Here is a 14,264-nt window from a genome sequence, read left to right as displayed (position 1 = left end):
TGGCTATTAGCACACTTAAATTTTGGTACCAAAGGTCACTGCTTGCATTTTGTTCAGCAAGAAAGGGTAGCACTTAGAATACTTCTGTAGTTATAGTTTCTAAGCACACTTAGCATGATTTATGGTAGAATTCTTCATGCCTCCCTTTATTTGCTTTCTCAGGAAGCTTTTATTTTATTTTGAACTCTTCTCTCACCATCCCACTCCTAGACTTTAATCTTTCTTCCTTTTCTGGCTCTTCTCTTTCTTTAACCCATTCCCATATTATCAACTAACTGAACAAGAATGATAGTTGCAACTCGATACAAGCTGCTGAATGAATTGCCACTGGGAAACCTCTCTGCTCATCGTGCATTCCTGAGGCCATTTGTTTTTACATGTTCATTTCTGTATCTAGTCTTGTCATCTTCAGCCAGACATTTATTTTAAAAATAAATGTAATGAAAACATTTAAATTCAACCTCCTAAAAGTTATTTTTATTCTCCTTACTTTTTTGTCACAAAATATATGTAGAGAAAAAAGCATTCTAGAAAATTTTGAGCTAGTTATTCCTCACAGGAAAGAATACAGAATAATGGAGGTTTAAAAGTGTTTATGTTCTGGCCATGCTCCCTCTCAGTGATCAAAAATAGAAAAAAATGTTTTTGATGACAAAGCAATTCTAATTGAAAGCAGATGATTTTCAAGTGAAAATAAGAGGTTAATACAGCCTAATCATTCTACCAAAAGCAAGCACATGAAAAAAAAATTTTTTTAATACAGCCTAGTCATTATCAAAGCAAAGTAAGAATAAATATTTAAGGTTTTTCCTGTTAGTTTGCTTTGCACATTGGAGAAGAATATAGTTTTGTGATATCTCTGCTTTGTTCTTTTTCATTTCTACACCTGTTTACAGATATGGAGGGGAAAAAAGCAGTGGGTGAGCATTAGGTTACCTTTGTTAAACTATAAAGGGTTTTTTTTTTTTTTCGGGTTTGTATTTCAAACACCTTTTGTAAAATGCCTTTAGAAAGGCCCCTTTCATTGAAACTTAGACCAACAGACTATCTATGCTTCGGTGTTTTTGCTCATGAGTTTAGAAATTGGTAACATACTAAATACAAACCCACCCTCTGTTATACTAGCCCAAGATCAGAGTTTAATGGAAGACATGGATAGCAGAATAACTATTATAGTCATTTCCTATTGCAAACGTGGTTTTATTTCTAGTTAGCCAAGATATTTAGTTTGTCATGATCAATCTGCAGTTCTTTTTTGCTAGGTATTTAGGGAGATTTCTCTAAATAGAATCTCCTTCCCATTTTTCCTATCTTGGGTCTTACAATGTAAAATATATTCTGTCATGCTTTTAATTGAAAGCACTGTGTAGAGATTAAGTGGGCATGATTATTAATTCAGTGTTCCCCTCAAATATAGTAATATACTTTAGACTTCTTTGTCCCATTCCCTGACATGAGTCTACATCAATTAACTTATCCAAACTTGTAAAAATTTGTATTTTTACTGCTTCTTGTAGAAAAGACTTTAGTAAGTTTCTAGCCTGTTATATAAAGCACTGTTTCTATTTCTTTTTTTCAAATTTACCTTGCTCAAATTATAAAGAGTACTCTCATTCTAGTATTGTAAGATTTATGAAACACTTCCCGTTTCTTCTTTTGATATTTTTCATAGTTTTATAGATTTCACTTAGCTCCTTCTTTAGCCCTTCTAAAGTAATTATTTACTTTTTATATCTAACCGCCCCCAAATCTTTTTGATCACTGTGTTTTTTCCATAGATGTTTACCTGATTCTTTTATCTCTTTCCTAATAAGAAATTATCATAACTGCACATGATTTTCCAGAGATAATCACTACATTGATATACTCATTTTTCAGATTTCTAGAACCATGGACCTGTTTTGCAATGCATTTTACCAACTTTTTCATAAACAGTTTTAAGATTACTCCTAGTTCCCTTTTCTTTGTTCATAACTTAAAGTCTATCCTTTTATATTTAGATAAATTTTCCCTAAATGTGTTAACTTACTGTTACCCTTATTCAAACTGACCTGCCATTTTTCTTGCTTGCTCAAGTATGTAAGGTCTTTCAGTTTATTGTCATGAATTTGGCACTTTCTGCTTTAGGTATAATTTCAACTGTAAATTTGGAACTTAAGCTCTCTGCTTCTTTTTGCAGGCCCATTTTTAAATATGTTAAGTAAAATTAGTTCTGTCTCAGAAAAGAATCCCACTATTTACATATCTCCTAATAGAAAAATTCCCATTTATCTTTGTCCTTTGTTTTCACTCTCTTAAGTTTTCTGTCTCTGACAGTTTTGTAAATTCCATACTGCCTTAGTTTTGGATGTTTAAGTCACATTCATCTTAACCATTTTGACATTTTTCATTTTTTCCCATAGACTAGTAGTATTGTTATGTTTCATACATAGCAGATTGTCGTATACTTTTTGTTTTTATAACTTAAGTTTGAATCTGAGAATATATTAAATATGTTATTCATTAGTTAGTTAATAACAAAAAAACAACTAATTATACAGTGCTAAAAATGAAAGGCAATTTTTTTTCCCCTTAGTATCAGCTAAGATTTGGGAAATTTTCTGGTGAAACAGTAATTATCAGATAAAGAGATACTGGCATCATACAGTAAAAAAAGAGAAAAATATAAAAGTGTATTACTTGTATAATGTATCCTTCACTTTGTTCTAATAAATCTTGCATACTCAGTTATTTTCCCTGAGTGTCTAGAGTACTTGTTCTTGTTGGGCTATAGAGTCCATTATTATTTCTACTATGAGCTAAGCAGGCACTGATATGAGTGAGTGGATACTAGCCTGCCTAACAATTACCATATAGTTTATTTTCAACAAAAAAACCTAAGCAAGGAGACAGACAAGGGAAAAGGAAGCTGCAGATACTGGCCAATTTTAATGCTGATAACTTAGACCTTAATTTCAGCTTGGCTGAAATAAGAAAAGGAGGGGGAAAGCACTGTATGCTTGTCTGAACTTCTCAAAATAACTTCTTTACTTTTTATCTGAACATGGTAATAAATGCTGATGGTCAGCCCCAGAGACAGCCTTCTGAAACTGTATTTTTTCCATCTCTTCTTTCCTCCTAGACTACACAAGAAGTGTTTTATGTCTAATGGATTGTTCTTGAGTTTTAATATTAGTAATTATAGTCAGATGACCATTACAGGTGTAAATAATCAAAGAATTTCTGCTTATTTTCTGGAAACAAGAATATGTTGATTAAGAACCAGCATTCAGGAAAAGTAATCTCACCCATTTCTACCTTCCTGTGGTGGAGGATTGGGCAAACTAATTGGTGGCACTATGGGGCAGATTTGATAAGTTTTCGATTCTTAATGCATTTCCTTCCTTCCCTACTTTCTGACTTATAGCCCCTTTCCTTCTTTGATATTAACATCTTTTTTTTCTTTTTTAAAATTAAAAACAAAACCTCTTATTTTAGTTGTGAGATTGCACTAGAACTGTGCTTATCATGAGGTCTGAGAATCAGACAAGATTTCATTAAATGTCAGTTTTTTTTTCATCTTTTGCCATTTGCTAAGCCTAAATGATTTTGTCCCATAATCAGTTTTGTCTCATATCTGTCTAGTGATGGATATTATTATCACCATTTTACAGAAAAGATGAACAAACTGTGACTCATAGAAGTTAAAAGATTTAACGTTGTCACTGCTTGATCATTTTGGTATCATAAGACTATAGAGTTGTTGGGCTTTGTATTCTATTTCTCTTTGTATCACTTTTTATCTCCCTTGTTTTTCCCCTCCCTTGCATTGTAGGTTTCACCCACCTCTTTCTTCTTCTCTCTTTACCTATTGCACCCTCTACCCCCATACACACACTAGATTTTTTTTTTATCTCCCAAGAGAAAAAACTTGTTGGAACTCTCTTCCTATAGATTATCAGCATGATTTACTCCCTTACCTTCTTGAGATTTTGATCAAATATCTTGGATTACCTTTTCTGTGAGGCCTCTGACCATCATGTTTAAAATTAAATCTTTCTTGCCACCCCTTCCCAGTTCTATTTTCTATATGCAACTTTTTACCTCTAATGAGTCGTATAATTTACCTATTTTTTGTTTCGTTTTCATCTCCTCCCACTAGAGTGTAAGCTCCATGAGGTTCCAGATTGTTATTATTTTGCTTCAGTGTTGTATTCCCAGCTCCTACAATAGTATTTGGCATTAACAAACACTTGGTATACATTTATTGAATGAATGAATAAACCACTATATCCTCATCTTTTGATTCTTTATTACCTTGCACATAGTAATTACCATTTGGTTGAATTTAATTGCTTTTATATAAGAATCCTGGTTTCTGAAAAAGGTTCTAATTTTGTCTTCCAAAATTCTGTGAGTGAAAAATATATTTTTTCCTAAGCGGTTATCTCTGTTTTCTTTTTCTTTCCATCTTATTTTTAAGGACATTGGTAGTAAATTTCAAAATATTATGTTGTTTTTCTAAAACTTAGCATTTTAAAAAAGCTTTCTTTCTCCTGTTTTTTCCTTGAATTTATCCAATTTTCATGTGTTGGGGTTATCAAAGCTGCTAATTCCCACATACTCTTTAAAACTGTCAGCAGAAGAGGAGAAACCTTTAGATTTTTCTTCAGTTGAAATTTGTTATCAGTTGGTAACATGGAAGCAATATTAAGAGTAATTTGATTTATAATCACTTTTTTTATTTCAAAGTATAACATAAAGGGAGTACAAATGTTTTGGTTACATGTATTGCTTTTGTAATGCTTGAGTCATAGCTATAAGTGTGTCAATCACCCAAATAATGTTCATTGTACCCATTACGTAGGTTTTTGCCCCTTTCTACCTTCACCCTCCCACCTGCTTGATTTCCACTAAGTTTTGCATTCCTCAGTGCCCATGTGTGCTCATCAGTTAGTTCCAGTTTAATAGTGAGTACATGTGGTGTTTGTTTTTCCATTCCTGTGATACTTCACTTAGGATAATGGTCTCCAGTTCCATCCAAATTGTTGCAAAAGGCATTCATCCTTTTTTATGGCTGAGCATTACCACACATACCACATTTTGTTAATCCACTCATGAATTGATGGGGACCTGGGTTGATTCCACGTCTTTGCAATTGTGAATTGTGCTGCAATAAACATTCGAGTACAGGTGTCTTTTTGATAAAATGACTTTTTTTTTCCTTTGGGTAGATACTCAGTAGTGGGATTGCTGGATTGAATGATAGGTTTGCTTTTAGTCTTTGAGGAATCTCCATATTCTTTCCATAGAGGTTGTACTAATTTGCAATCCCGCTAACAGTGTATAAGGGTTCCTTTTTCTCTGCATCCATGCCAACATCTGTTGTTTTTGGACTCTTTAATAAAAGCCATTCTAATGGGTAAGGTGGTATCTCATTATGGTTTTAATTTGCATTTCCTTGATGATTAGTGAAGTTGAGCACTTTTTCATAAGTTTATTGGCCATTTGTCTGTCTTCTTTTGAAAAGCTTCTGTTCATGTCTTTTGCCCACTTTTTAATGGGGTTGTTTGTTTTTTCTTGTTGATTTGCTTGAGTTCTTTGTAGATTCTGGATATTAGCCCTTTATCAGATGTATATTAATAGTTTGTGAATATTTTCTCCCATTCTGTAGGTTGTCTTTTTGCTCTGTTGATTATTTCCTTAGCTGTGCAGAAGCTTTTTAGTTTAATCAAATCCCATTTATTTATTTTTGTTGTTATTATACCATCACTTTGAAAACTGTTTAGCACTATCTATTAAAATTAAACATATACATACCCTGTGATCCAGCAATTCTATTTGTAGGTTTATATTCACCAGAAATACATGCCAAAAGATGTGTGCAAGAGAATGTTCCTAGCAGCACAATTCATAACAGCTTAAAACTGGAAGCGACCATAATGTTCACCAACAGAGTAAATAAATTAATTGTGATGTATTCATACAATAGAATGATACACAGCAACAAATTGATTACTGCTGCATGCAATAGGATGAACGAATCACCTGGACATAATATAATGTTGAGCTAAAGAAGCCAGACATAAAATAGAACATACTGTTTAGTTCCATTTATATAAAATTCAAAAATAGCAAAACCTAAATCTGTGGTAAATAGAAGTCAATGATAGTGGTTGTTTGGGAGGAAGAAGTAATTACTGGGAGTGCCACCAATAGAGTTCTGGTAATGTTCTATATCTGGATCTCAGTGGTGGTTACATGGGTGTGTTTATTGTAAAATTCCACTGAAATCTACATTTTAGATGTACTTTACTGTATATATGTTGTGCCTCGGTTTTAAAAAAATACTTGTATTATTCCCCCCTACCCACTCTAAAGTAAATTTGGTATCAGAAATACATCTATACATCTAGGCCGGGCGTGGTGGCTCACGCCTGTAATCCTAGCACTCTGGGAGGCCGAGGCGGGTGGATTGCTCAAGGTCAGGAGTTCGAGACCAGCCTGAGCGAGACCCCGTCTCTACTAAAAATAGAAAGACATTATATGGACACCTAAAAATCTATATAGAAAAAATTAGCCGGGCATAGTGGCGCATGCCTGTAGTCCCAGCTACTCGGGAGGCTGAGGCAGTAGGATTGCTTAAGCCCAGGAGTTTGAGGTTGCTGTGAGCTAAGCTGACGCCACGGCACTCACTCTAGCCTGGGCAACAAAGTGAGACTCTGTCTCAACAAAAAAAAAAAAAAAAAAAAAAAAAGAAATACATCTATACATCTAGAAATCTGTTTAATCCTGATCTTGACCCATAAATAGTTGATAGCTTTCTACTTTTGGCACAAGACTCTGAAATGTATGGTGTTCACGGTGGATTATATATTCCATATTTTTATATATATATTTTTTTCATTGCCAAAAACACCTTAAAAAGAGAATGGCTACCTTTTAAACTTTATTACAAAGAGTGTTATTTTAGTAATACTTTTTTTTTCCTAAGATAGGACTGATAGCCCTACCACATAGAAAATACTCATTAGCCTTCACTAGTGGAATATGCCTGGGTTGCTAACGGCCAACCTGCCTGAACAGGCTACATGAGGACCTCAGAGCACAACCCATTGTGAGGAAATGTGGGTTGTTTTTGTGGTTCCAGAATTCCTAGACCTCTGATTCAGTATTGGAACCTTCTGCTCACAGTTTTTTTTCACTATTCTCCATATTTATAAGTGAAAAAATTATCTTGATCAATTCTCACATAATTTTTGAAAGGTGTAATTTGGATGAAGTGCCATGAAGCCCACTCCAGGCACAATTGTCCTTATATCAATGACTTTTGAACCTTTTTTTTTTTTCCTTATAGCCCACAATACAAATACAGAACTTGTTTTTGTGTAGCTGTAATAAATGGTTCACAAAACATTATATTCTTGTATCACATGTGTGCTCTCACAGTTTTATTCTATTCGTTAAAAAGCAAGATGCAATTTGTGATCAACTAAATTTTCATAACAAAATTTAGTTTAATAATACAAATATGTGAGTATGAACAAGAACTAAACCTGAATTCTATTTTCAGATTTTTGGTTATATCTAGTTTTCGATACTTAATAAATTTAGTCGGCAAAATAAATGTTTCTTAGTGTTTCAAAGAACAGTCACATCCTTTGCTTCTGATAATTTTTAGGCATGCCTTCATTGATTTTGGTAGATAAGAGATCTGATTTTTATATTGCATGGTTTATACATAATCTCTTCTTAAACCTTCTAAATCTCTCAGCTATTTTTAGAATAAAATTTCTTTGCTTTTCTGAAATGTGTTCATGTGATGCATTCTATTTGCAGTATTATAGAGTTTCATCCTAATTTCTGATATATAGGAATTCCAGTGCTCATTTGTGATTTTATAGTTGGCTTGATCCAACTGTATACGCCATCAGATGGATTTAATAACATCTTATTTTCGGGAGTAGTTACACAACTCAGTTCTGATCACTTTTTGTTGGTAAATGCATGTGTATTTTGTTATCCAACATCTCGCACCTAGTAATTTAAAATTTATTAACTGCTTTCTTTTGTGATCACTTTATTTCAGCAATATCCCTACCTTTTCTTAGAATTCTAGAATTTATTTCTTAACCACAAACAATCTTTATCCCATAAGTGTGATTGAGATCATTATGTCGTAACTCAAAAACAGAATGAATAATATGCTTCAGTTATTTAAAGGGAACCTACCCAAATATGAAATATAAGCAGTTGCTTTAATGATACTAAGGAAGTCAACAGTAAAATAAAATATTTTGTTCACTTTGAATTCAATTAATTAATGCTCTCATTTTTAAATGAAGGCAACTCATAGAGTCCTGATAACAGGTAGAAAACAATGATTAAGACACTTTTTAATCTATGTTCATGGAGAAAGATTTGAAGATTATGAGTTATAATTGCATTACAGAAGATTGGATTACATTGCAGTTTCTGTGAAGATAATAGTTAATTGTACTGTTTAATTGTAGTATTCTCTATGTGTATGTATTTCATGTTAGAAAGTATTTAAGTACATGGTTATTAGAGTCTTAATAACAAGTCATTGTTTGAGAGTCATTGTCCACTATACTGAAACAGCTTATAATATTAAGTCATCATTACTGTTTAGTTCCATTTCTGCCTAAGAGTTTTAGTTGCTTAGCATACATATTTGACTAGGACATAGGAACCAGGAAGTAATTTTTAGGTGGCACAAGAATTTCACAAATATAGTGTATTTTAACATAAATTTCCATTACACACGAGGAATTATTATTTAAACAGTTGCTCTGTGGTTTTTAATATTGGCTGTAGAGGCACTTAGCTTTGAATCCAAGAAGGGCATTATTAGCTCAGCAGAAATTTTAACATATACAGTCATGTACTACATAAGGACATTTCAGTGTCACACTGCATATTAACAGTGGTCCTTTAAGATTATAATCGAACTGAAAAATTCCTAGGGTCTAGTGACTTTGTAGCTGTCATAACATCGTAGTGCAATGCATTACTCACATGTCTGTAGTGATGCTGGTGTAAACAAACATACTACACTGCCAGTCATATAAAAGTAAAACACATGCAATTATATATAGTACATACCACTTGATAATAAATGACTATGTTACTGGCTTATGTATAACATTTACGTACTATACTTTTTATCTTTATGGAGTATATGCCTTCTACTTATATTTTTTAAAAAGTTAACTGTAAAATAACCTTAGACAGGTCTTTCAGGAGGTAATCCGGAAGAAGCCATTGTTATCACAGTAGATGATAGTTCCATGCATGTTATTGCCCCTGATGATCTTCCAGTGGGACAAGTTGTAGAGGTAGAGGATAGTGATATTGCTGATCCTGACCCTGTATGGGCCTAAGTTAATGTGTGTGTTTGTGTTTTAGTTTTTAACAAAAAAAAAAAAAACTCAAAAAGGCCAGGCATGGTGGCTCATGCCTCTAATCCCAGCACTTTGGGAGGTCAAGGTGGGAAAATTGTTTCAGGCCAGGAATTTGAGGCTGTAGTGAGCGATGATCATGCCACTGCTCTCCAGCCTGGATGACAGAGTAAGAATCTGTCTGTTTAAAACAAAAAGCTCCAAAAGTAAAAAATAATTAAAAATTTAAAAATTAAAAGTAGAAAAAGCTTATAGAAAAAATTTTAAAATAAATTTAGTGTAGCCTAAGGGTCCAAGAGTTTATAAAGTCTACAGTAGTGTACTGTAATGCTCTAGGCCTTCACATTCACTTACCATTTACACACTGACTCACCTAGAGCAACTTCCAGTCTTGTAAGCACCATTCATAGTAAGTAAGTACTATGTAAGTATAGTAAGTACCTATACAGGCACACCATTTTTTTAATCTTGTACCATATTTTTACTGTACCTTTTCTATGTTTAGATATGTTTAGATAGACAAATACCGTTGTGTTCCAGTTGCCTACAGTAACATACTGCACATGGTTGTACCCTAGGAGCAATAGTCTATACCACATAGCCTAGGTGTGTAGTAGGCTTTGGATTTGTGTAAGTACACTGTGATCTCACTATGACAAAATCGTGTAACAATACATTTCTCAGAATGTATCCCCATTATTAAGCCATGCTTGACTGTAATGGGTTAAGAAGGCAGGTAATTTAAGCTTCCATAAGATAGTAACCAAATACACATTTATCTCTAGTAAGATTACATTTGTTTAACTTGTTTAGGGATTTTCTTTTGCTTTTATTTATTTATTTTTTGAGACAGAGTCTCACTCTGTCGCCCGGGCTAGGGTGCCGTGGCATCAGCCTAGCTCACAGCAACCTCAAACTCCTGGGCTCAAGCGATCCTCTTGCCACAGCCTTCCAAGTAGCTGGGACTACAGGAATGCACCACCATGCCGGCTAATTTTTTCTTCTGTTTTTAGTTGCCCAGCTAATTTTTTCTATTTTTAGTAGAGACGGGCTTCTCAATCTTGCTCAGGCTGGTCTTGAACTCCTGACCTCAAGCGATCCTCCCGCCTCGGCCTCCCAGAGTGCTAAGATTACTGGTGTGAGCCACCACACCCGGCCTAAAGAGATCTTTTTATATGGTCACTCATCATGAAAATGAAAAAATTACTGTAAAATGAAAAGGTTTACCATTTGAAGATAAATGTTATTTCAGGTTTACAACATTAGATTCAAAGATTAGTATTTTGCAGAGTAAGTATAATTAGCCTTGTAGTTTCTCTTCTCCCTTAATCATAAATCTTTCATAGGAAAAAGAAATGCAAACCCAAGAATCAAGAATCCTACAGAATATTTAACCTTAAGACTCAGTTTTTCTTTATTAATCCTTGAAATCTCAGTGATAAGGAATTACTGTCTTCAACTCACAGCTGTCAGCTAAAAAGAATTTTAAAAAAAGGAATTACTGTAACTTTTCTTAGTCTTCTTGTAATGTTTGGGAAAATGTTTTTTTGGTCTCCTCTTCCAGAAGCATGATTGGTTACATATATAATCACTATGGGTGGGAATGGGAAAGATAATTTTATTTACCTGTAATTGGTTTATTTTGTGGGGGGGGGGAAAGGGTAGAAAATAATATGTAATTACTAATCATAAATGCATGCTACTTATTTCGGAAGAGTTAGAGAATGAAACTGTCCTCAGGCGCTTAAATTGTGAAATAGGTAAAAGTTGTGAAATGTGAGTAAAGAGAAATGAAACTATTAAAAGGAATTTGTTTTTAGTTGTACAGATTTTTGAAAAATTGAGGAGTGACAATTGAGGAAGTAATCAAATTGGACTTGCTACATTGTTCTCACAAATACTCTAAAACTATTAAAATGAAATATTAATTTCCTTTGATATTTAACTTGAACATTGAATACTGAACATACTAATTTGTTTGGTGATCTTTTTCTTCAGTTTTTCTTAAAATATTGTTTATAATTGGTGCACATTTTTACTTGGCTTATTTACTTTACTTCGAATAGCCAATTTTGTTTAAAATAGTTTTTTTAAATGTTAGTAAAAAGGTTTTTTGTGTGGTAGGTGGGTGTAGGTGATGAGAGTTGGTTTATTAACACATAATATACATAGAATAACATTCTCCCTCTTTGTATTTTAAAGGCAGGTGGGAATATATATACTTTAATTCATGGACAATATTATTCTAAAATCAACATGATAAGTAAGAGCTGCCAAAGTATACAAATAATGAAAAGACACTCAAGTTGCTTTTTAAAAAAAAAATAAAGAATTTTTAAAACTACAGAGCACCAAGGAAAATAAAATTGCATTTAACATGTAGAACATTTTGGGCAATAAAAGACTAATGTTTTCAATGAAATTTTTAAATAAAGTATTTAAGACCATATCAGTAAGTTTTATACATAAGGATTTAAAAGTAAAATAAATTTAAAATAAAATGTAATTGTGTTTATGAAATCTAAACATGTTATTTTACTATTGCAAAATATTTTAGATTTGGTATAAATACCAATATAGTGCTTCCCTGAGTTTATTTTCGATACACTGGCAAGGGAAAAATCAAGAAAATATTCTATCAAACTGCATATTCTGCTAATGTTCGTTTCTTATAATAAAAACAATTGTGTAGACTATCATATTCAATAAATGTTTATGGATTATTTGATATGTAGTGTAATTTTAATTCTGAGAATATTGTGAAAGATCTGGAAAAAATTTTAGGAACTGAAAGTAGCATGGTCACTGTGTATGTTAAATACATAATAAAATTTATGAAATGCATTTTCAGTAGATGACTTTTACTCTTTTTAAAAAGTAAAACTCTCCATTAAAAAGGCACTTTAACTTGTTTTCCTTGCAATACATGCCAGCTTCAAATTAAAAAAAAAAAAAAAGGTAAAAGGTTTCTACTTGTTTATTTGGCTAGATTAACTCTTTGCTCAAATAAAGATTTTCGAAGCACCCTTAAGGATAACTAGTGAGGAGCACCCAGTCATCAGAAAGAACAAGGAGTCTGTTTTTCTTTGTTCTTGTCTAATTTCTGTTAAGTAAAGAAATTCTGCCCTAAAGGGGAAAAATGGCTTCTTACTTATTATTCTACTTTGTTAATAATGGTTGCTGTATTGAGTTGACTTCTTTTTCAGGATTTTTAAATAAATAGGAGATTCTAAAGCCTTGAAGTTAAGATACAAGAAAACAGGACACCAGATCTCTTAATTACACTTTGTTGATCTTTTCTAACCATTTAATGCAGAAAATCTAATTTTATATAATAGGGACTACATAAATACTGTGATAGAAAAATATTCCCACCTATATCTGACTTGGAAAATTTATTTATAAAAAATGGGCTGCCTTTACAATAAAATTTGTATACTTTTTTTGTTTATTCTCCCTTTTCTTAGCAGTTGAGTACAATCTTGGATCTCATTGAAAGTGGGTTTGCTATGAAGATCTTAGGAGCTATAAAGGAAGGCATTTTGCTGATTTTATGTTTAATTCTTGGGCTATAGTAATTAAAATTTTATAGGTAGTTTATAATCTAATAGTATCTGTTGATACTTTAAACACCTAAAACATTTCTCTTCATTATGGCCTGCCAGTTTTTATTTAGTGCTTTGATTAGATTACAAGTTTAGTAATTAGGAGACTAATTATATACATTGTTAAAAATAAATAGAACTGTAATTTGTTTTAAAATAAACTATCTAGGAAAACTAGTTTCATTATGTATTCTAAAACAGTTTCAAAATCAGTAGAAATCAGTATTTCATACTTAATGCAATAGATGTTAGGAAAAAATCTTCAGTTAGAAATCTGAATAAAAACAGAAAATACCCTTTGCTGCAGTAGTTCAGGTTTTTAAAATATTAAATCTGATATAACTGACTTATTAAAAATATAAGCCTAGTCACAAAAAGAAAAATTTAATTCTCTCTTTGGAAATAAATTATAAAATTTCAAATTTTGTTGTAGAATTTAACTAATGATTAACTTTGAGAACCTATATACTTGAAGGTGTATTGACTAGTATTATCTTTTTAAATGTAGTTTATTGGTTTAATTCCTTTGACTTTCTCACCATCCTCAGCAAGTAGAGGAAGTTGTTGTTTTGGTTTTTTGATTTCATTATTGCCTACTGTGGTAACTTGTTATGGCTATTCTACTTAGTATTACTTATCAAAGTTTTTTAAAGTGGGAATACACACATTCTGTGTGGATTAGAGATGTATATTTTTCAACCAGTTTGTTTTTCTGGCTTTAAACCTTGTCTCTATTCTGTGAAGGATCCTTTTAGCTTCTATATTCTGATCTGTCTATAAGATAATTATCTATTACCACATTGGACTATGGAGAGAAAAGGTTCTATGAAGACTTTGTTAAAAAGCATTCACACATTAGCTAATTTTGTTTAATCTTATGAACTATTTTCATTGGAATTTGGATTAAAGTATTTACCATTTTAAAACCAGAAAAGAATTAGAGTCAAATTTCAGATTGAGACTTCTAAGAAAAAATATATATATAATTGTAGCATCAACATGCCAAAAGAAGAAAATTATGGGAATAAACTAGCCAGCCGAATGCATGTTTCAGCATGGGAGGAGGTGGCATAGTGAAATAAAAAGCTCTGACTTCACAGTCAGAAGATTGAATCATTTCCTGTCTTTATCCCTAACTTAACATTATGATCTTGAGCACTTAACCTCTCTGGGCTACAGTTTTGTGGTCTATAGATTGGGTATAACAATACCTGCTCTACCTATACCCCAGCATTATTGAAAGGCTCAAATAAAATGT

General features: G+C 32.5%; 1 protein-coding gene across 5 annotated transcripts in view; it reads left to right on the top strand.

Moving 5' to 3' along the window:
* VMP1 (vacuole membrane protein 1) overlaps nt 1-14,264 on the top strand; it is a 110,693-nt gene that overhangs the window by 66,233 nt on the left and 30,196 nt on the right. The window lies entirely within an intron of this gene.

This window comes from Eulemur rufifrons, chromosome 9, assembly GCF_041146395.1.
Source record: "Eulemur rufifrons isolate Redbay chromosome 9, OSU_ERuf_1, whole genome shotgun sequence".
In the NCBI taxonomy this organism is placed as follows: Eukaryota; Metazoa; Chordata; class Mammalia; order Primates; family Lemuridae; genus Eulemur; species Eulemur rufifrons.
The sequence above is the reverse complement of the archived record's forward strand: the minus strand, read 5'-3'. Positions and strand labels throughout refer to the sequence as shown.